The 22,760-nt window shown below is 40.3% G+C and overlaps 1 protein-coding gene across 1 annotated transcript in view; it reads right to left on the reverse strand.

The window, feature by feature from the left end:
- Positions 1–22,602, reverse strand: part of WDR37 (WD repeat domain 37) — a 98,736-nt gene extending 76,134 nt beyond the window's left edge. The window contains exon 1 of the mRNA XM_069086537.1: positions 21,786–22,602. The gene's annotated coding sequence lies outside the window, so the exon portion shown is untranslated. The remainder of the gene's footprint in view (positions 1–21,785) is intronic.
- Positions 22,603–22,760: the final 158 nt, after the last annotated feature.

Genomic DNA, 22,760 nt, shown 5'->3' on the forward strand with positions numbered 1-22,760 from the left:
GATAGATAGATAGATAGATAGATAGATAGATAGATAGATAGATAGATAGATATCTCCATATTAAACTGAGAAAATTTGGTAAAGAAGGTATTAACCTGTTTTCATCACCAAAACTTAAAACAATTTTACATTCTGCTGCACTATTAAAGATGATAGCACAAGAAGAAGTTTTGAGACCTACTCTTTTTTTTTCCCTAGGTATGCAGTGATGTTATCAGTGTGGGGAAATTCCAGGTTTAGAAAACTTTCACAAATTCAGATTATCAATTCATCTTTAACTTAAGTATAGCTTAAAAAAGTTGCCTGGGAGGCACAGAAAGGTCAATTGCCTTTGTAGGCTTCAGTATATTAAATAAACCATAGACTTTATAACCCTTAACATAGAAATAAAAAAAGAAAATTAATACTGTGTCATTTTAATAACTAAACTTGGTCCTAAAAAAGGAATTGGGAAAAATGAACTTACCTCCCTCTTTACAGAGGTGAGGAAGTATAGGTCTGAAATATTGCACATATTGTCAAGTGTGGCTGATGTGTGGGTTAGTTGTGCTGAACTGCTTCCCCCTCCCCACTTTTAAACAAAAATCTTTTTTACAAAGGATGACTTGCTGAGCAAGAGAACATCATATATTGAAAAATAAAGATGTGATAAAATAAAATTAAGATTTTTTTTAAAAAATAAAGTTCAAGAAAAAAAGTAAAACCTACTTTGGAACCTCAGTTTTCTAAATGGAAAGTTTTGCCATGTTTAGTATACTCACATTAAAGAACATTGATATCTTTTTACTTCTGGATACTCCCTTTTAGGTTTTCAAGTCACTAATCTCTCTTAATTCTCCTATCTTGACCATTCCTCAACTGCCTATTCATCTACATGAGGCCTACAAACCTTGGATGTCCCCCTAAGGGTTTGCCATTCATCTTCTTCTATCTCCATAATGATCTCTGATCTCATCACCTCTTATAGATTTAAACACCAACTCCCAGATTATCCCATATCTGTATGCCTAGTCCTAATCTCTCTTCTGAGTTTCAGTCCCACAGCACCAACTACTTCTTTGACATCCCAAGACATCTCTAACTCAACATGTTCAAAACAGTTTTGATCATGTAATCCAGTGTCATTCCCCTAGTCTCTCAATTAACTACAGCGACTTCATAAAGTTCTAGTATGAAATTCTCTATTTGTTAGAGAACTTCAAAACTTTGTCCCTTCCTTTCTAGTTTCCTTACACTTTACTTCCCCTGTTCCCACATATTCCATGATCTAGCAATGCTTCCCATAAAATACACACTCTCCCAACTCCATGCCTTTACACTGTCTGCCATGCCTAGAATGCTTCCTCTCATCTCTGCCTCCAGGTTTCCTTTAAGATTCAGCTTAAATCTCATCTTCTACTGAAGGCCTTTCTCCTTCTATCCCATCCCTGCCCCCTCTCACTGACAGTGCTTTCCTTCTGGGACTACCTTCCATTCAAGTCAGTATTTAACTGACTTGTTATATTTGTATACACAAACTTTTTTTTATAAGTTTTCCATTAGAATATGAGCTCCTTGAGGATTGGGATATTTTTTGCCTTTTTCTGTACCCTCAGTTCCTATCACATAGTAAATACTTAAATGCTTACTGAATGACAAACTTTTCATTAAAATTATATACTACAGAAATATCTCATTAAAAGAAGCAATGTTGTATAACAGAAAATTAACAGGGAATAAGGATCAAAATGCCTGGCCTGAGTTTAAATACATACTTCAAATTGTAACCTTGGGTAAGTTACTGGTTTCATCTATAAAATGAGAATAATAATTCTAGAACTATGTAGTTTACAAGGTTGTTGCCAGAATCAGTGGAAATAATTTGGTTAAAGTATATTATTAACCATAAAGTACTATGTAAAGCTTTAAAAAAAGAACTCTTATTTAAGATGGATCACAAATAAATTCTGATTAGATGTCTTTTTCCCTGATTAAAAAGTTGTTCGTCCCCAAACAAAATTTTTCTGACATTAAAATTTTAAATGTAGTTTTTCTACATTTGTCAAACAGATTACCAAAATTATTTTTTTCTAAATGCATTGGGGTGACTGAGGAGTAAAGAGAGAGAGCCCTCATACCTAATCTTCTTAACAAATTAGTGTTAGATTTTGATTGATCATTTGCATAAGAACGGACTGGGAAAGTGCTAGAGGATGGGTTGAGACTACTTCAAAGGCACCCACTCATTTATCTATCATGGCAAAAAAGAGAGTCTAACAAAGACTTAACACTAGTAAGACTAAGGATCCATGAGACAAGCAGACCAACCAAGAACTTTCCCCACTCTAAGTCTCACAACCCACCACAGAGGTACTATTCACCACCGGGAGAACAACTACAGCTGGATCTAAAGGATATGTGAGAACCCCAATAAAAGTGAAACTTTTAGGAATTAAACATGGAAAACACTCATTCAAAAGGTGCTTGCTCAGTACCTCTCCCCCAGCTCTCAGCAAGGCTCACCAGCTAACCCAACAATCTGTGCTTGAGATCCACAAAGGGATTCACTGGCAGCTTCGGAGACTCTGACAGCATACCAGTCCCTCACCCAGGTGCAAGAAGTAGTAATCACTGAGTGTGCCCAGCTATGTGAGGAGGAGGGGGAGAAATCAGAAGATAGGGGAACTGGCCTTCCTTCTGTCTGGGGCAGACCCTACAGAACTGCAAAGCAACAGAAAACTTAGTTCATCTTCCTTCAACCCTGAAAAAATTGGAAGATTCAGCCCAGACAGAGAAGGAAAGAATGAGAAACAAAGAAAGAAATGGGGTAAAGGCTATTGTAAATACTTGCATTAGGCATGAAAGGGGACTGAAAAGTAGCTGGTTAACAGTACTTCCTTCTCAGAAGCATCACAGGGCAAGAAGTGAGGATAGTGAAAAGTAAATTCCTCAATAAAGGAGGAGGCTGAGGCTTTTTACAATCTATAGACACTATTCAAAGGGAGAGTGAGACAGAAATGTAAATGGGAAAAGCCAAAACAAAGACATCAAAAAAAAAAAAAAAAGAACTGAAGTGAAAGACAATCCTGAAAAGAAGCAAAAGGCCATGTTGTTAAAAGGGTACAAAGGGAACATAATCTTGTATCTATACAAGTAAAAGCCATAGACACAAGATGTACAAGGAAAGCCTCAAGAGCTAGGAAGATTCTCAGAAACTGAGTTCCTCTACTCCTAACTCTTTCTGACTTCCTTTTCCTGGAGAAAGATAAGTTCATCTCTCCTCCTCATTCATCACCACTGGCACCTTGTAGAAGCAGGAAGCCATAGGAAATCTGTATGTGTATATAAATTGACAGAATTTCAAGGAAATTTATTCCTAAATACCATCTTCTTCAGGTAAAAAAAAAATAGATTGCACTGATATTTTGCTATCTGAAAGACCATAGGCCTCAGAGCTGAGACTGAGAAAAGAGAATTAAGGAGAATTTCCACTGATCCTAGGGCAAGGGTTGTTGCTTGTTTGTTTTTCCTTAAGGAATCTAGAAGTTCCCTAGCCAAGGATTCCAGCTTAGGCAGAAGCTGGAATTGCCAACAAGTGAAGAAATGTGCCTAGCAGTCTTGTTCAACAAGGAATAGTAAGATGCCTATCACAGGAATTCTCCACTGCCAAGACCCTTCACGTGTAAACTCTGTACTCTGTCCATTGATGGTATGTATACTTTCAGGATAGTGTGTCCTAAATTTACAGGAGGCATGTCCTTTGTAAATATCCCTATTCTGCTATTTCAATAAATGCCCTGCTTGGAGCCTTTTTTGTCCTCTGGTTGACTACTGAGAGGAAAAACACATCAGTGGGGGCCTGTGAGCTATACATTTAATAGCATAAATCCACTGGGTATTCTCAATCTTGGGTAGCTGTCTTCTAAAGGGTCTGCCCTGTATACTGGAAGTGGGTAGTCTAAAAGTGTGCTATATATGTCACTATGAAACAATCACCACTGGTTCTGACATGATATGTTGCACATTAACTCAAAGAAATAGCCATATATTAAAATATTATACATTCAGGCCATTTTCTCTTTTTAAGTTTTACTGATTTTTTTTTTAATATCACTTCTGGTCTACAGACCACAAAATGCACAAAGTGCAGTAATATGAAGTAATACTATAAAAAATCAACTGCAACTAGATTGTGGAAGGCTTTGAATGCCAGGTTAGGGAGTTTGTAAACAGTTTCCATGGACACCACTAAAGATGATGGACCAAGGAAAGGACAGGCCTAGTTGGCCCTGCATATTAGGAAAATCACTTCTGGCAACAGGAAACAGAGGGTAACTAGAAGCAGATTTTACCTCATGCCCTACAAACTGGCAAAGATAATAAAAATGAGAATAAGCAATGTTGAAGGAGTTGAGGAAAAATAAGCACAAGACCAAGAGTCTTGGAGGCTATACCCCAAAGAGGTAGCTGATAAGATTCAAGTCTCATATATACCAATCAATCAATTTACATTTATTAAGCACCTACTATGTGTAGATGTTTAGAGAAGCACTTGGTATAAAAGCAAAGAATTAAAAACAAAACAGATATCCATCGATTGGAGAATGAACAGCTACCCAAATTGTGGTACAGGAATGTAATGGAATATTACTGTGTTTTAAGAAATTACAAATGTGATACATAAGAGACAACATAGACAGATCTACATGAACTGATTCAGAGAGTAAATAGCCAAGAAAATAATATACACAACGATTACAATATTAACAGAAAGACCCATAAAAAAGTTAATGTTGCAAAATTATAAAGAACAAACATGGCTTGAAAGGAAAGATATCAGAAGTCATCCCCTATCTCACCCTTTCACAGAAGTGGTGGGTCCACATGTGTTACCTACTGCATATATCATGTGATATACTAATCAGTTATGTCAAATTTTTCATCTTTTTCTCCTTTTTGTCTCAAAAAATAGTATTTGTTGTAAGGGATTGCTTTCTGGAAGAAGAGAAGAATAAGAGAGGGGAACTATGGTGATAGAAAAAAGATCACTAAAACTTAATCTTTTTAAAAAGAGTCTACTATATATAATAATTGAGGCTAAAGGAAATGAGAGTTCAAATTAAGATAGAACCGAACACAAAAGACAGGAAGGCTACAAGAGACAATGCTGTAGTAGAACTGTAAAAATTGGCATGTAGTTGGATATGGGGGTATGAGAGAGGGAAAAGTCAAAGATGGCTCCAAGATGTCAAATCTAAGTAACTGAGAGTATGGGAGTGCCATTAAAAGAGACTGGGACAGGTTTAGGGGAGAAGATGGTAAGTTTAAGATAGCAGTAGATGTTAACATTCAGTTAGAAATGCAGGAGTAGATTTCAGTGGAGAAGCTAGAAGCAAACAAAAATCTTGAAAAACATCAGAGAAATTGTAATGATTTAAGACACTGGAACAGATGAGATTAACAAAGAAAAGCCTAGAGAGTAAAAGGGAGGACCAAAGGCAGTCTTAGAAAATGCCCATATTTTAAGAGGAGGAAGAAGGACCAGCTAAGAAAACAAGGAAAGTCTAATAATTGTAGACAGAAGGTCAAAATAGGTGAGTATAGCAAAAGTCAAGAAAGAAAAGTAAAACAAGAAATGGGTGGTAAAAACTGTAACAAAATAGCCCAAAAGAATGAGGATTAAAAGAAAGTAATGGATTTGGCAATTAGGAGGTCATTGATGACCTTGAAAATAACAAGCCTTGGTCAAGGCACTGAAGAATAAATGAAGGTGGCAAGGGAGTACAAGAAGTTAGAGGAGACCACCACTTCTAAAAGTTTGTGAAAGAGTAATGGTAAGGAGGGCCGCGCGGAGTCAAGATAGCGGAGTAGAAGAAGCAGGCCCTCCCTGCTGCTCTAGCTTCCACTTTCCCCAATCCATCTAAAAAGGGGACTCTAAACAAAGTTTGGAGCTGCAAAACCCACAAAATGACACAGAGAAGCTAACCTCTCGCTGAGGACAGCTGGGCAGGCCAGCAGGAATCAGCCAGCCCAGTGCTGTAGGAGCCAAGCCCAACCCTACAGTGAGGCTTTAGCCCCAGGGTGGGCCTGACCAGCCTCCAGCAGGAGGGACACCAAATCAGCTGAGGCTGTGGCCCTTTCCAAATTTATCAACACACAGATGCGAAGGACAAAGTGAGAGGTCAGTGCAGTCTGGACTTTGAGACCCAGTAAGTGGGAGTGCGTGGCTTTAGATGCAGGCACAGCCAGCCAGCGCCACGTGGCAGCTTCAGCTCCTGGCCGGCAGACACTAGGAGGACCAAGCACCAGTCTGAGGGGTAATCACTCTTGCTTTAACCTGCCTAGATCTGGACTGCAGTCTAGGGTGGAGGTCCTGGGGTGTATGTCCAGCTTGCCAGAGCGTGTGGATACCTCAGAGAGGGCACCCATCTAATACCTCCAGCAGCTGAGAAAACCCCAGCATTTGGGACGAAACCTCCCCTGTCTGGTAGCAGAGTCCTATTGTGGAAAAAAGCCCAAGGGTCAAGTGACTGAGGGGCGACATGACCAGGCAAAGGAAGCAAAACAGTCAGAAGATTCCAACATTAGACTCCTATTTTGGGGACAAAAAGGAGCAAAGCATGGAACAGGAGGAAGACAGTGAAGTCAGAACTCCTGCACCAAAAGCTTCAAAGGAAAATACAAGCTGATTACAGGCCACAGAGGACCTTGAGAAGCAGATGAGAGAAGTGGAGGAAAAATTGGGAAGAGAAATGAGAACAATGCAAGAAAATTACAAAATGAGAGTCAACAGCCTGACTGAGGAAAATAACACCTTAAAAAATAGACTAACTCAAATGGCAAAAGAGGCTCAAAAAGGCAATGAGGAGAAGAACGCCTTAAAAAGCTGAATTTGCCACATGGAAAAAGAATCTCAAAAGCTCACTGAGGAGAATCACTACTTCAGAATTAGATTGGAGCAAATGGAAGCTAATGACTTTATGAGAAATCAAGATGCTGTTAAACAGATCCAAACAAATGAAAGAATAGAAGGCAATGTGAAATAAATATCTCATGGGAAAAACCACTGACCTGGAAAATAGATCCAGGAGAGAGAATTTTAAAATTATTGGACTACCTGAAAGCCATGATCAAAGAAAGAACCTAGAAATCATACTCCAAGAAGTTCTCAAAGAAAACTGCCCTGATGTTTTAGAACCAGAGGGCAAAATAGATGTTGAAAGATCACCTCCTGAAAAAGACCCCAAAAAGAAAACCCCTAGAAATGTTATAGCCAGGTTCTGGAATTCCCAGATCAAGAGGAGAATATTACAAGCAGCCAGGAAGTAACAATTTGAATATTACGGAAACACAATCAGGATAACACAGGATCTGGCAGCTTCTACACTGAGGGATCGAAGGGCTTGGAATAGGATATTCCAGAGGGCAAAGGAACTCTGATTAAAACCAAGAATCTCCTACCCAGCAAAAACTGAGTATCATGCTTCAGGGGAAAACATGGTCATTCAGTGGAATAGAGGACTTTCAAGCATTCTCGATAAAAAAACCAGAGTTGAATAGAATACTTCACATTCAGATGCAAGAAGCAAGAGAAGCATGAGAAGGTAAACAGGGAAAAGAAATCATAAGGAACTTATCAAAGTTGAACTATTAACATTCCTACATGGAAAAACAATAATTGTACCTTATGAAACTTTTCTCAGTATGAAAATAGTTGAAGGGAATAGAAATATATATACATATATATATATATATATATATATATATATGTCTATATATGAGGGTATACGGGCATGTGACTACATATGTGAATGTGTGTATATATGTTTACAGTTATAAATAGAGGGCACAGGACCAATTTAACAGGAAGGGATGATACTTAAAAGGTGAAATTAAGAAGTGAGAGAGGAATATAATGAGAGGAGATGGGGAGAGACAGAATGGGGTAAACTATCTCATATAGAAGAGGCAAGGGAAAATAGTTACAATGGAGGGGAAGAATAGGAAGGCAAAAGGGAATGGGTCAACCTTATTCTCATTGAATTTGGCTTGGGGAGAGAATGAAATACACACTAAATAGGGTATCTCACCCTACAGGACAGTAGTGGGGGAAGGGGATGAGAGGGGGGATGATGAAAGGAAGGGCAGGCTGGCGGGGAAGGAAGTTGGAAGCACCCACTTTTGAAAAGGGACAGGATCAAAGTAGAGAATAGAACAAGTGGGAGGTGGGATAGGAGGGAGGGAAATATAGTCAGTCTTTTACAATATATCTACTATGTTTTGCATTAGCCACACATGTACAACCTATACTGAACTGCTTATCTTCCCAGTAAGGGTGGGTGACAAGGGAGGAAGGGAATGAATCTGGAATTCAAAGTTTTAAAATCAAATGTTTAAATATATATACTATTATTAATACTATTTTACATGTAATCAGGAAATAAGATATACAGGCACTGGAGCATAGAGATCCACCATGCCCTACTGGAAAAGTCGAAAGGGGTATGGGAGAAAATAGAGAGAGCAGATTAGAGGAGGGGTTATCCTGTGGGACTGCTATTTTGGGGTGGTTGGTAGGGGGAAAATGTGGAGAAAATTTTTAACTCAAAATCTGGTGGAAATGAAGGATGTAAATCTGAAGTTAATAAAGCATTTGAAAAATGGAAAAAATAAAAAAGTACTGGAAAAGGAGGAGGGCCAGAATGACTGTGGTACTGTGTACAAATGCCCAGTCCAGATAAAAATGAGGCCAAAGCTCATCCAGGGGCAAATCCCAAAGTTCCAACAGGAAGGAAGAAGAAAAGGATGGCCCCAGCAGAGACAGCAGGATATAGAAATGGTCAGAAAGTACCATGGAGGCTGGGTTCCAGACAAGGTAAATTCAAAGTTTAAATCTAATGCAATAGTAAGGTTGTAAAAGAATCTTAAGGTCAAATCACACCCTTAAAATATGGTTATCAACTAAAGAACAACAAAGCCTAATCCAGAGGTTCCCAAAGCGGGCAATACCACCCCCTGGGGGGCAGTGGAATATTCCAGGGGACAGTAGTAGCCTCAGATGCAATTGGGAGGTTTTGAATAAAAATAAGGAGCCAGTGGAAGCATAAGGAAAGAAGAGAAGAAAATTTTGAAAAACCATTTATACAGGTTTCATCTGTTGTGTGTGTAATAGTAATGTAATTTAAAGATCCCCCTGTATTAGCTTGGTTTTTGGTTTGATTGTGTTAAAACCCAGAGCTTGTGAATCCCACTTGTAGGATGGACTTGTTGACTTGAAAAGAGAGGGCTGAACTGGGAGGAGCTGGTGATGTAAATTTAGAGAGACACAAGAAAAGAGGGAGGCAGAAGAACTTTTTGGAAGCAGCACCCTTGGAGGCAGAGAGAGACTTCGAGGATTGCTGAGGGCCACTTTGAATTGCCCAGGACTTTTGAGAGCTGCCACCCAGGGCTTCCAAGGACTGAGAAGACATGGCTGTTATGCGGGTACTTTGTTTTGAAGTTGTTTTGCCAGATTTGTCCATTGGTAAAGGGCAGTGCTGTTGTTGCAGAGGTCTTGGTATTTGCTGTTGGTTCAGAAGCCCTGAAGAAGGATTTTCTTGTTGTATGTTTACAGAAATCCTGGAAGAGGGTTTTGCTAATGTTTTCAGGGGTCCTAGAACTGTTCTGCAGACAGAGAATGAATTAATAAAGACACTGGCAATGTATCTTGTGGCCTTGCTAAGCTTTGTCTCCCCAGGAACAAAGATTGCTGAGAACTTGCCTAGAGTCAAGATGAAGAAAAGACCTCCATTTGGGTATATTAAATGCTGTGCTTAAGCTTTTTGTAACTCTGGGGTAGATTCAACTGTGATCCAAGGGTGGGGAACTTTTGACCTTTTTGTGTTCTGTGATTAAAAAAATGAATGTACTTTACTTATAACTGGAAACTAATCTCCATTTGAGAAGAGGGGCTTTGTGATGGACTAAATCAATGTACAGCCTAGGGGTGGAGTAGTATTTAGAAGAGGGACTTTGTGATTGATTAAATGAATGTGATAGTCCAGGGGTGGGGTAGCATTTGATTAAATCACACTTGGCAAATGCTGTATTTTGAATTATGCTATATGTTGATTCTCTCTGTTCTTAATTTGTCACTGAATAAAATGGAGAGCACCTATGCTGGTATTTTGAACCTTGGGAAGTTGCCTTTGCTTGGCATTACATTACAGTGTAACAGAGTTAAAGTCATAGTGATTACATTATTTTCCAAATAAACACACAAAATGCAAGTTATAACTCATCAGTATCAAGTCCTCCCACAGGTCTTAACAAGCAAGTGCTAGCAGGCAAGCATATAGCACATCATAGGGAAGTCTATCGTGGCCTCATTTTTAACTGGACTGGGCATTTGTACACAGTACCACAGTCATTCTGGAATATATGAATGTAATGACTTGTTTACAACATGATACTACATAATTTACATGACACAATATTAAAAATTTCAATGTAGGAAAAAGCCACACATTTATAATAAATTGTTAAATTTAAGATGTTTTGGTTTTTTTAATATATTTTGTATTTTTGAAATTATGCAAATTTTAAAAAACCTGTTAAAGTGTTAAAGATTGGGGGGAGGGAGGTGTAGTAATGGAGTAATTTTTTTTAAAGGGGCAGTAGGCCAAATAATTTCGGAAACTTCTGGTCCAAACTATAAGTACAGGAAAGTTACTAAATCAAAATAAGCCACTAATCTAAAAATAAAAGAGCTGTATGAATCAATGTAACTTAAAGAAAATAATCACATTCAAATGTGCTATAAACAATAATAGACATAAAACAAATTTTCTGTTTTCTACTGTTAAAATAAAAACCACATGTGAAGTGCTAAGATGGAAGAAACTCCAGGTCCAAAAGGGGGACCTGGAATGATCCATAGTCTGATCACAGTTTATAAAGATTATAACTGCATCTGTTGCCTAAGAAGAAGAAATGTGCAAGCTGGAACAGGGAGACAATGTTCCCCCATCTGCTTAAAGGGGAGTTAGAAGGAGTGAGATATTTATACATAAGTCAGGTGGGAAGGGCTAGGGGTAGGGGAGTTTAGAAGATATCAGTTAAATACGAAAAGCAGAATGTTTGCTGCTCTTAAGAAAAGTCAGGAACTAAGATTTTTGCTTTTCTCTCTGAGCTGGTCAAGATGGGTTTCAGCAATTGCAGGCATCTCTGAGTTCAGCAAAAGTTTACTTCCCAAAGGATCACTGGTATGTCAAGAAGTCCTGGGCATCAGAAGTCCTAACTGGCTAATTATTATGCTACTCCATTCCCTGTGGAAAAGGGAAGCTCTAAGTCTAGTACATTTGATCAGTTAGTACAAGCATTACAGAGCCCATGTTCACACTACAAGTATAGAACTTTATTTCAAAAATCTGTTATTCAAAATTTCATTCTGAAGTATAAAAGCATTAATTCAACTTTTAACCCTTTTTTTAAAATCACACAATTAGAGGAAGTCCAAGAATACAACTTATAATTAAGCATCATGCTCCCACCTTTCCTCTTTTGCCAAAAAAGACTGGCAAATTTCTAAAAACAAGTCACCAGAGATAACAATGATCTAGACTCACAGATCACCACAGTGCTGTTAATTATCAAGAGATGGCTTCAGAAAGTTAAATTCCAACTAAATTCAACACTCACTATTATCTAGAAATTCTTTTACTCTTCCAAGGTTCAAGATCACACTTTTCCAAGTCTTATTTTCTCTCTTTAGGGCTCCCAATTCACCCCCTAACCCCTTCTCAGGAGAAATCATACATTACTGAGAAAACAGAAGCCTTCCAGTACCAGCACCCTCTTCTTTCCTAGTCCACACATCAAAAATCTTTCTATGTCATGTCCCCTGTTTTCTCATCTTTTCCTTCTGTCTCTGGTGAAAAGAAGACCCAAGAGGTTTACCCACTAAGAGGGTTAGGGTTGCTATGGAGACCCCAAAATACCAACACGCTGGGTCCTGCCAAGTGAATTCGACTCAAGTCTTCTCAGCCAAAAAAAAGTAAAATTTATTAAAGGTTTGCTTGCATTAGACACAGAGTAAGTCTGTGCTAGGTCATTCTATGGCGCTCACTATTCCATGGTGCTCTCACACCCCATGGTGTGAGGTGGGGTCTTATATAAAGAAGGTTGTGGGAGGAATCTAGGAGTGGTCTAGAGGAGGAGTTTGGGGAGGGTCTCCAAGAGTTAATGAAGTCAAAGAGTGATTAAGGGTGGGAAGTAGCTGGAGGCTACAGACGATGGTGGGCTAGGCCTGTTCAAGTGTGTACTGATATTTTGATAGGCTCAGGGGTGGGAAGGAGATGAACAATGGAAGGCTAGGCTAGTAACTAGGCTAGTAGTTAGCAGTTAGTAACTAGGCTAGAGGTCTGGGTCCAGCCACAATGTAAGGCTTATTGCCTCATGCAAATGCCTCATCAAATGAGACAATTTAATCTAGAGTCCAAGGGAGGTTTCCAGATCCTGTACCTCAAGGACTCCAGGAGAGCTCCCAGAGCCCATACCTAATCAGTCCACACATCAAAAATCTTTCTATCTCTTGTCCCCTATTTTCTCATCTTTTCATTAGGTCTCTGGTGAAAAGAAGACCCTTCTGGGAGAAAATTCTGGGAAAATGGAAAACTAAATCCAAGCTCTCCAGATTTCCACCACAAACAAGACAAAATAACACCTCAGGGCTAACACAGAGTGGTAAAAACAAAGGCCAGAACAGTGGGCCTCAGGCAACAACCAGAGAAGATCAGAGATTTGAGGACAAAGAGCAAACAGCTTCAGGGACATGGCAATGTCTTTCTCTTTTCTTATTCTGCACTTACGTTTTAATATTTAAGTTTATAATGTTTCTTTTTCTTTTCTTACCATGTATTTAAATTTTAATATTTTTAGTTCCCCTTGTACATTTTAGTATTTAAGTTTAAAGTTTTTAAATTTTGGAGAAAAAAAGAAAAGGTCCATCTCTTTGCCAAAACCAAAGGTGTTACTGGTACTCTTGATTTTATCCCCTCCTGTCTCTTCCAAAAGCTAGCCCCCTCATTCATTCCCCTTCTCTTATCGCCAACTAACAAACACTTGGCTTAGTGCTTGGGGTTCAAAACACAAAAATAAAAAGTTCCCAGTCCCTGAGGAGCTTAAATTCTATTAAAGTAAAATGACAAGTACATGAACAAGCATAAAATATGTACAAATTAAATATGAAATAATACAGAGGGGGCACTAACAACTGTAGGAGATGTGGAAAATCTTTGTGTGGAAGGGTGTCTCTGAGATTAACCTTAAAAGGACCCTGTGAAATTTCAAGAGGCAAAGAGTAAGGAGAAATAGCATTCCAGACAAAGGCATAAAAGGGATAGAGAATGTCTCAGACCCAGCTCAACAAATACCCCTTCTTCCTTTTACCCCAGAACTCCTAGGAAGGATTTTCCATACACATTACCTCTATTTCCTGACCCTGCAATCTGCCTTTGGATTTCACCACCTAACTGAAACTATTCTTTCCAAGGTTACCAAGGACCTCTACTGCTAAATGCAATTTTCTCAGTCCTTATTCTATTTGACCCCTCTGCAGTTTCTGAAACTGTCAAACCCCTTTCTCCTTCCTGGGCTTTTGTGACAGTGCTCTGACTTTCATTCTCTTGCTGCCAAAATACTTTTCTTTCAGGCTTCTTTGCTACCTCGACATCCATCTCCCGCGCAGCAAATACAGGCGTCCCCGAAGGTGTGCTCTCTTCTCTCCTCTCCCTCTTGGTGATCTTACCATCTTCCATGGGTGATTATCATGCTTATCCACACACAAACATATAGATATAAATACAGACATAGAGCTATTGAGCCCTAGTGTCTTTAATGAACTAACTATATTACCAACTTCCTATCTACTTCAAACTAAACACATCCAAAACTCCCATTTCCCCCCCCAAAAAATTCTTCCTCCAAACTTCTTTAGTTCTATTGAGAGTATCAGCATCCTTCAAGTTACACTAGTTTGGAAGTTCAGAGTCAATCTTCCCTTTCCTTTACCTCCCCCTTCATAGCCAGTCAGTTGCCAAGTCTTGTCAATTCGGCTTCCACATGTCTCACAGCCATCCTTTTCTTTCCACTCACACATCTATGTTCTAATATTACTTTCATATTGTTGCCAAATTAATATTTTTAAAACACAGGTCTGTCCATGTCCTTCTGTACTCAAAACGCTTCATGAGCCTTTAGGATGAAATAAAAACTTTTGTTTGATACTTAGAGCACTCCACAAATTGGCCCCCACGTTTTTTTTATATGCTCCTTCCCCATGCCAAAAACGCACTCAAAGTTCCAGCCAAACAGGCCATCTTGCTGTTACCAGGGCTCTGCATTCCATTATCCATCTCAGTGCCTTCTTACAGACTGTCCTTTATGCATGGAATGCATTTCCCCCTAATCAACCAAGCTTAAAATCTCTACCTTTAAGTCTCAATTTAGGTACTAACCATTCCTGGTATTTCTAGTTCTAAGTACTCTTTAACTCCTGAAGTTACTTTTTATTTACTAATCTTGTAATGCATCCCCCAGGAGAATGTAAGCTCCTTTATTAGCAGAACTGTAATGATCTGTCCATGTATCCTGGGGCCCAGCACAATGTTTATACATAGTATACATTTAAACACTTACTGAGATGAATTGAGTAATTCATTTAATTTCCATTTTACTTAAATAATGAAAAGTACAGTAGAAAGCGCAACAGATGTGAAGTTATGGGATCGGGGTTCAAATGCTGACTATACCTCCAAGCCAGCCCCTGAGTAAACCACTAATTTCTCCTCTATTTCTTCATCAGTAAAAGATGGAGATCAGGGTGGGGAAAAACCACCAGTTTAAATTAGTTTTAATGTCCCTAGGAGCTATACTCCTAAAATCCTCAGATACTCATTATTACATGTGACAATATTTGAAAATGCTTTGAGCATAACTACTTTCAGATGACTATTACAAAGCTTAAAAAGTAAACATGAAGTCCTACCAAAAAACTGTGAGAACGCCATATATAATGAAAGCATAAAATAATTATTTGAAAATGTGCAAGACAAAAAAGATTCTCAAACCAAATCTTCCTAGACTCCAGAAACCACCAACTTAGTTTAAAGGAAAACAACAATCAAAAAGGAAACTTTCAAAGATAAACTAACAAATTACATTTGGACTTATATATAATTTTTAATTCAGTATTTTAGGGGAAACCACTATTATATCAAGCAATAACTTTCTTTTTTAAAAAAGTGCATTTATAGGGGCGGCTAGGTGGCAAAGTGAATGGAGCACAGGCCCTGAAGTCAGGAGGACTTGGGTTCAGATGCGACCTCAGATACTTAACACAAAAACTAGCCATATGACCTTGGGCAAGCCACTTGACCCCAACTGCCCTCCCAAAAAAAAAGCTAAAAAGAAAAAAAAGTGCATTTATTGGAAAATGTCCTTATGCAAAAAGTTCCCTAAAACACAAGCTAAGATTCCAGAATTACAACTTATATTACCCAGAAAAAGTCCATCTCTGGACCTCAGTATTCTCAACTATAAGTGTTTTCTTGAAAGGTATAATCTCTAAGGTCCCTTCCAGCTCTAAATTAAATGTTTATTATTCCCTTCCTTCCTCCTAAATTCTATAATCCTATCATTTTAACATTAGGTCAACAGATACATTAATTTTCGAGATAAAAAAACTGAAAATAAAAATTACTGATATCATTGAGTTTTTTTAATTACTTTTTTTTAGCCTTCTGTGGTACCTTTGACTTAAGTCTCTCACCCTTCCAGTCTATATTCCACTATGATATTAAAATGATCTTCCTAAAACACAAGTCTAACTAACCATGTCACTGTCAACCCCATTCAAATAATTTCTGTGGCTCCCTACTACCTCCAGGATCAAACAGAAAAATCCTCTAGCTTTTAAAGAATTCTTCATATTCGGACCACCTAATTTTCCAATTTTCTTACACTTTACTCCCCTCCACTAGTCAGTGATACTGATCTCTTTGCTATTCTTTGTGTAAGACACATCTTTGGATTCTGTGCATTTTCACTGTCTCCCATGCCTAAATTTTTCCCCCTTGTCAAGTATACTTTTTGGGTTCCCTAGTTTCCTTAAAGTTTCACCTCCTTAATTTAGAGCGTTCCCTCTGAAATTATTCCCAATTTATCCTGAGTATATACATATTTTTGTTTGTACATGGGTATTTACATGTTTTCCCCCATTAGAAGAGGAGAGAAGTGGGAAAACTAGAGGCCAGCAGGCTATTTCAAAAATCTAGGTGCAAGGCCCTGTACTAGAGTGGTAGCAAAGTCAGAGCAAAGAAGGAGTACTTGAGAGATGTTGAAAAGGAGAAATTGGCAGGACTTGGCAACAGCTTAGATGGGGGAAGGGATCTGAAAGACAAGTGAAGAATTCAGCATGACTCCCAGCTTGAGAATACCAGGAACTGGGAGCATAGTACTGCCCTTCACAGTAAGGGGGATGGGGTAGGGAGGGAAGGGTATTAGGGCAATTTAGGGGGGAAAAGAATGAGTTCTACTTTGGACATATTGAGTTTAAGATGTTTAGTGGATACCCAGTTCAAAATGTGTGAAACGTAACTGGAAAAGAAAGAATAACTGCAAAACCCCCTAACTTCTGTCATTCCCCCAGATTCTTTCCCAATCCACAATGTTTTGATAGTGCCTCAAAACATAAAATCTGTAACACTATTTTGAACATGTCACGGTTTTAAAGGCAACCTACCATTCAAAAAAAGGCAATTAAGAGAATGTTTAATTTATGTTCACAGCATTTATCAAATACTTATCAAGTTCCTATTATGTACAAAGAAAGCACGGTGCTGGATCTGTAAAGACAGCTGGTGGTACAGTGGATAGATTGCAGTGCACAGAGACAGGAAGATCCAAGATCACAATCTAGCCTTAGACATTTATCAGCATGATCAGCATGTCACTTTTAATTCAGGGTTTTAGGATGACTGCTATATCAAGGAAAAAAATCCTTTAAAAAAAAAGGTGCACTTTATTGAAAAGTTTTCACAATCCAAAAATTCCCCTAGAACACAGGTTAAGATCCCTAAACTGCTGTTTACATTACCTTGGAAAAACTCATTTTCCTTTACTGGCCTTCAATTTCCTCAAATACAAAATGAGTATTTTGAAAAAGATTATCTTTAAGGCCCCTTCTAACTCTAAATCCAGCCTCAGACATTTAGTACCCAGTTAGTTTCAGGAAAAAATAAAATGATTATTTGAAATTTAGTATCTTTGTTTTTGTAAATTACACATGCAAGAATGAGGGGAAAAAAAAATCTGTTTTTTGTCTTGCCTCCATGCTAAAGTACACAAACCTAGAAAGCCTCACTGGCATATTTGCAATTGTTTTACCTAATATCAATTTAAAACTTTTACTCCAAATTAATAATCTTAATTGCTTTATCAACTGTTAATCCTCTCACCTGAGATACAAGTGACTAATATTTAATAAAGGAGAGACTGAAGCAAAACTAGAAAGTGAAATCACTCTTTCTTCTCAGAGGTGGTAACACAACCTATAATCCAGAATAATAAAAAAAAATTGAAAGCTAGATTTCCAAAAGATAATTAGCAGTCCTTTAATGGTATTCAGTTAAAGCCAGAGGTCAAGATCCCAATAAGCTGAGTCTGGTTTAATTTTTTCTTAATTCAAATAAACATTCTTTTCAAGTTATTAAAGCTTGCAGGGGGCAGAGCCAAGATGGTACAGTAAAAGCAAGAACTTGCTTGAGCTTGCACCGCAACCACCTCCAATACCTGTAAAAAATGACTCTAGACAAATTTTAGAGTTACGGCAACCACAAAATGACAGTATGAAATACACCTCCATCTGAGGACAGCCTAGCAGGCCGACAGGAAGGGTCTATCGAACTGGTTGGGAGCAGAGTGCAGTCCAGTCTGTCTGTCCAAGACCGGAGGCCCAAGAAGACCTGAGGGGACTGAATCACTGGCAGCTGTGGCAGTTTCCAGACTTCTCAACCCATAAATGCCAAAGACAAAGTAAAAGGTCAGTGGGGAAATTTTGCTGGACCTAGGTGAGAAAAGAGTGTGGTCCAGTTTCCAACCTCCCCCCTCCCATCCCCCCCACCAGAGGTGGTGGAGGCTGCTTCCAGAGCTCCAGGCTCACAGATGGTGGGGGGAGGGGGAATAAGTAGCTGATCAGAGAGCAAATGCAGGAATCTCTGCTGGCACTGAGGCAAGATTCTCTTGCTTTGCCCCACCTGGTTCTGGGCCACAGTCTTGGGTGGGTGGTCCTGGGGGGAGGAGGAGTGCTGGCATGCCAGAGCTTGTTGAGGCTGTGGAGAGGCAGTCCTCCTCACAGTTCTGAGGCAGGTGCCTAGGAAAAGCTCTGACAACAGCTGTGCAAAACCCCAGAAATTTGGGACACAGTATTCTCCACTCTGGAAGCAGAAGCAGAGTTCTACTGTGGCAAAGAGCTCACAAGTCAAGAAACTGGCTGGCAAGATGAGAAAACAGAGGAAGAGAAATCAGATTATAGAATCCTTGTTTGGTGACAAAGAAGATAAAAACATAGAACCAGAAGAAGACAACAAAGTCAGAACTCCTGCATCAAAACCTCCAAGAAAAATATGAACTAGTCACAGGCCATGGAGGAGCTCAAGAAGGATTCTGAAAATCAAGAGAAGTAGAGGAAAAACTGCGAAGAGAAATGAGAGTGATGCAAGAAAATCATGAAAAAACTAGTCAATAGTCTGCTAGGTCCAAAAAAAATACTAAAGAAAATAACATCCTAAAAAATAGACCTCAAATGGCAAAAGAGGTCCAAAAAGCCAAGGCAAAGGAAATAAGAGCAAGTTATCTAAACTGAATTTTAAAAGATAGGAAGAATTTCAACAAAAGGCAAGATAAGGTAAAGAAAGACATTTCAGGCACATAAGATGAAAGAAATGGAGAAAGAAGGTACCTCACAGGCAACAAGTCCAAAGCCCATAGTTTAAGTGACCTGAATAAGTACAAGGTGGTAAAAGAGTCAGAACTTTAACTGAAATCTTCTAATTCCAAATCCTGGGCATTTTCCACAATTACATGAGCAAAGTTTAGACAAAGTTATGAAGAGGTCTGAATGTAGGGCTAAAGAGCTTTAACAGTAGGCAATAGGGAGCCACTGAAACTCACTAAAGCAGAGTAAGTCATAAGCTGAAAGGACCTTAGGGATCCCAAGATCATAGATGGACACTACCAAAGATATCTAATCCAACCCTCTCATTTTACAAAGGAGGAAATGGGCTCATAATGGTTAAGTCACTTGCCCAAGGGCACTCAGGTAATGTGTAAGAGGCAAAATTTAAACTCAGATTGTCTGACAGCAAACCAAATGCTCTTTCTACTGTACCAAACTGCTGCTCATCTCTTCATTGGTCTCCAAATTTTTCTGAAGAGTCATCTCATTAGTAAAAAAAATTACTGGGCACACTTCCTCCAAATTTTACTTATTTATAAATTAAATATGTGTGTAGAAAAGCAATAATTATGTAAATTATAAAAATAAAAATAAAAATTTTAAAGGGATGAGATAAAAGAAAATACTTTGGAAATAATATATCATTTATTAATGGTACAAAAAATTTTTACTCTCCCTAAAATAGTTATTAATAAATATATTTTTAAGGAGAGCATAGCCAGTACTCTCACTCATCAGTCACTGCACCCATACATATAGCCTGCACTGTAACTGAATCTATCCAGAAGTGATCTAGGAGGTAGAGTAGGGATGTGCTAGGGAAGCAAATTGAGTATTTTGCCTGAAAAACTACTGGTATGAGTGCCTGAATCACTGTAAACCTGTAGCATAAGAGAAGTAGGGCACTTACAGAGCCATAAGAGGCTCCAGATATAGGAAGTGGTAGAGAAATATTAGGTAAAAATGGACTGAATGAAAATGAGATGATAAAGCTGCTTTGGAAACCAGCCACTGGCTATCATGGGGAGACTGGGATAAAACTCATTTCCTACTCTTAAATCATTTGGAAAGGGAATGAGGGTCCATACAGCATACTCCCTAGGGATCACTCAAAGCCAATGGAGGTTCTGACCTGGCCACCATTTTAGAGTATTGATCTCCAACAGGGGTAGGGAACCTGCTGCCTGGGGGTTTGTATGCAGTGCTCTCAGGCCTCAAGTGCAGCCCTTTGACTGGATCCACACTTGACAGAACAAATTCCCTTAATAAAAGGATTTGTTCTGTAAAACTTGCAATCAGTCAAAATGCCAAAGGGCCTAGAAGGCCACATGTGGTCTCCAGGCCACAGGATCCCCACCCCTGATCTAGAATATCATCTCACCCATCCTCTCATTTTACTAAGGAAGAAAACTGAGGCCCAGAAACATTATGTTATTTGCCCAAAGTCAACAAGGGCAGACCTAGCATTTAAACCCAGTTCCTGGATCATTATCTTCTAACTTTTATAATGCACTCTAAACATTTACAAAGTACTTTACTCTCAACCATCCTAAGGAATACGTGATTACTTTTCCCATTTTACAGAGAAGGAACCTGGGCCTCATAAAGACAAAACGATTATTCCATAATCATCTAGTCAGTAAGTGTAGAATATAATAAAAGTCAGAGCCAGGGTTCCTGACTCCAAATATACATTCTTTCTATTACTGTCCTGCACAAACTATGCCACAACTAACCTGACCAGATTTTTGCAAAAGGAAGATTCCTGTTATGGAAATAAGAACAATCGTTTGGTGGAGGAAGAGAGCAAAGCACAGTGTAATAAACCATTTCCATATAAGTGATTTTGTAGGAACCTCACAAAGTTTGTGAGATAAGCAAAGCAAACGTTTATGTACTCCATTTAACTGACAGGAACTTGAGGCTTATAGGAAGGAAGTAGCTTGCCCCTGGTCGCAGAGTTCATGAGGGACATAGCAGTCACTAAAACAAAAACAACCCAGACCTTCTGGCTCCAAGTATAGTGTGTTCTGCAATACCCGCAGCTATTTCCCCAACGTGCAGTTACACATTCCGATTGGTTCAATAAATGTTAAGAGAATGAATGAGATCTTTACACATTGAGTAATCACGTTAAGTGCTGCAGGTAAATCTTAGGCTAAGGTACCAATGAAATCACAGATGGAGCTCCATCCCTAAATTACTTACAAATAAACCTGCTGCAAAAAAAAATAAAATAAAATACGAGCCCTGCACGAGCAGCAAAAATCTGCACAAGTTGGTCTATTACAATGGACCAAGCCAAGAACGGCTCTGTTCACGTTCCCTTTTTTTGCCTAGTGACTTCTTGCGTCTTTTGTTTGGGACAAGCGGCAAGTGAAATGCGGTAGAAAGACCTACAAGAGGGGAAGGGCATCCCGGCGGACCTAGGCGTGCACGGCCCTGGAACTTGGGCCCACTGGCCCCGAACTGTCCGACAGATGCCGCACGGCTGTCTCCGAGGGACGCCGCGCTTCCCGGGACGGGCCTCAGAGCCCGAGGGGGGCGGGGGTACATCCGGCGCCCGCGTCACGGCACGGCCCGCCGTCGGAGCGCTGAAGACCCCTCCCCACGACTCGGGGCGCAGGCTCCCTGGGGAGCGGGGGAGCAAGCGCGCCGCCGTCTCTGAGGGGCCGGGGGCTCCAACCTGGAAGATGGCGGCCTGGGGCCGAGGGTGGCTCGGAGCCCCAAAACCGAGCGGAACCCGCATCCCCGGGGCATGAAGAGGCCCGGGCGGAAGCGGGCTCCTGCCCTCCCGGGAAGCTGCTCTCACCTGTCAGAGCCGCCGACGGGCCTCGCGCCGCTCCCGCCGCCACTACCCGCTCACTGCCGGCCACGGGCTCCTTCACCACTAGCCCCAGTGACCGCAACACGCGCGAGCCGGCTCGGCACGAAGAAGAAACTGCGGGCGACGGCAGCTACCCGAGTGACTGAAGTAGACAGACACGGGACGATCACTCCCCTCAGCTCCAACCCCTAGCCGCCTCACACTTCCGGCCGCGCCGGAAGCCCCGCCCATCCGTCTCCATCCTGTCGCCATAGAGAAGCAGTTGGCAGCGCGCCCCGTTAGGCTCCCAGCTGCCACTAGATTCGCAGGAGCCTGGGAGTGGGAGGGAAGGGGAAACAAAAAACATAATGCGTGACTGACTAGCTGGTGGCGGGGCCTGATGTGGCGCAGAGGATGACACAGGGACAGAGCCCATCCGCCTTTCCCCTACCACCCGGGGAGCCCGGTATCGGGGCCGGGCGGGGTGGTTGGGGGCTGAGGCTGAAGCCAGGAATGCAAGAAAGCCTTTGGAGAGAGTGTTCTTGTGCGGGGTGCCCCCTGCTGGCAGGGTGGGAGCGCCCTGCAAAGCTCACCCGCTGGCCTGGAGTGGAATCGTCTGGGCCGTAGCTCTGGGGGACCTCTGTCTGGTGCCGTCTTCCTTTTACAAAATCCGGGAGGTGATGGCAGGCAATGGGAACGCAGAAGGCCCCGGGTCAAGTTTAATTAATTTATGGCTGAGCGCCAATCAAAATACTATGTTTCTGGCCTCAATTCCTCCCCACTCCCCAGATCCATCCCTGAATAATAAACTAAAAGGTCTTTTCTGGTCGTTTTGTAAGTCAACATTTATTAAGAGTTTGCTATGTGCGAGAACCTGTGCCAAGCGCTGGTGATAGAAAAGCAAAAACTCGTCCTTGATCTCAAGGATCGCGCTCTCTCTCTCTCTCTCTCTCTCTCTCTCTCTCTCTCTCTCTCTCTCTC

This window comes from Petaurus breviceps, unplaced genomic scaffold (assembly GCF_028583685.1).
Source record: "Petaurus breviceps papuanus isolate PSGF00001 unplaced genomic scaffold, PetGlider_PUasm1.0 178, whole genome shotgun sequence".
In the NCBI taxonomy this organism is placed as follows: domain Eukaryota; kingdom Metazoa; phylum Chordata; class Mammalia; order Diprotodontia; family Petauridae; genus Petaurus; species Petaurus breviceps.